The sequence below is a fragment of the Hipposideros armiger genome, unplaced genomic scaffold, assembly GCF_001890085.2.
Source record: "Hipposideros armiger isolate ML-2016 unplaced genomic scaffold, ASM189008v1 scaffold_514, whole genome shotgun sequence".
In the NCBI taxonomy this organism is placed as follows: Eukaryota; Metazoa; Chordata; class Mammalia; order Chiroptera; family Hipposideridae; genus Hipposideros; species Hipposideros armiger.
In genome coordinates this window covers 1,226,401-1,227,844 of record NW_017731864.1, presented here as the reverse complement: position 1 = coordinate 1,227,844, position 1,444 = coordinate 1,226,401, and the positions used below count along the sequence as shown (strand labels likewise).

At 43.0% G+C, this 1,444-nt stretch overlaps 1 protein-coding gene and 1 long non-coding RNA gene across 2 annotated transcripts in view; both read left to right on the top strand.

The window, feature by feature from the left end:
* COL4A4 (collagen type IV alpha 4 chain) overlaps positions 1 to 1,444 on the top strand; it is a 67,608-nt gene that overhangs the window by 722 nt on the left and 65,442 nt on the right. The gene's annotated exons all lie outside the window — the stretch shown is intronic.
* Positions 137 to 903, top strand: LOC109396327 (uncharacterized). Its single transcript, XR_002126833.1, has 3 exons — positions 137 to 200; positions 536 to 571; positions 842 to 903. It is a non-coding gene; the product is annotated as an uncharacterized LOC109396327 (long non-coding RNA).

Sequence of the window (1,444 nt, the reverse complement as noted above, 5' to 3'; positions counted from 1 at the left end):
GAAGATGCTGCAGCCGGCATGTGTGCCCGGGATTGATTTCTATGGAGAGTTCATCCACTTGGGATGACATGCAGCTCTTGATGTGGACGATGTTTATGGTTTTTGGTAACGAATACACTGATTTTTCTCACGTTTAGGGACCCAGGGGTTTGAGAGGACCGGCAGGCCCAGCGGGCTATCCAGGAGAGCAGGGCTTAGACGTAAGTACAGCACTGCTCATTCTATCCCTCTGAAAACCCGACCTGACACTTAAAAACTGCAAAAAAAGCAAGATCGCCGTCTTGGGTCATGTACAGGTGGGTTCTTTGGGAGATTCTCACCTGATGAACCAGGGCACACCCGCCATTATCAGTGTGAGTCCCCACTTGAAGCACAGGTCTCCTGGGGGGAGCAGGCAGCCCCACCATGATAGGAAGTCCAACATGGGTGCTTTAAAATCAAGGGTTTTCTAGAGAGGAATCAGGGACAACCAAGGGTGCCACCTTCTGACTTCTATGACTGACATATGATTTGTGTGTTACTGCTGTTGATTTAGGGACCTCCGGGCCAGGCTGGGAGTCCAGGTTTGAAGGTAGGTGGCAGTGAATAAAATACACTTACAGTCCATGTACCATGGGGAAGTCACCACAGATACTTGTCAGGAGGATGTCGTTCCCCTGATTAGAACCCCCCAAAGGCTTTAATAAGTAAAATTTTAACAAATTGCTTAGCCAGAAGTCATGCTTGTAATTACTTCTTTAATATTCAATGTCCAGAGTGCTAACCATTACACTGTGGGAACTGCTATATTTAATACTCCAAAGCAATTCGATATATTTATTTATTTATTTTCTATTTCCAGGGTAATCCTGGTGAAGGAGTAAAAGGGCAAATGGGAGACCCGGTAAGCACCCCCTTTTGCACGGAGGAACAGATGTTAAAATGTATGTGCTGCCTGGGTTGCGGAGGCTAGTCTGATGATCACTTAACTGTGTGTATTATCTAGTCGATGCCCATTTTTCTTTGCTGAATTATTATGGCACCATTACCCGTGACTCTAAAATGACAGTTCTGACAAAATTTAACACCACATTCAAGTTAATTTATGTGACACACTTCACCCTAGCATAAGAGATTGAACATTTATGCTAATATATCCTTGCTAACAACTTTGTTTAATTACTGATTTGTTTGGCTTAATTTCACAATTTCATCAAAATTTTAAACTCCATGCATAAATAGAAACATAAATAACTAGAACCAAAAGCATTTAGCAACACACAGTCTTCTCCTCCCTCCCTTCCTTCCTCCCTCACACCCACAGTCCTTGACACTGAAGCATGAAACTTAGCAAGGACAAGCTTTAGAAAAACATTTCAAGATGGCAGCTCATCTGGAAACAATCTGAATGTCTAACAGTTGGTGAATGGTCCTTTCAACACTTGTGGGCAAATAGTTAAAAAAC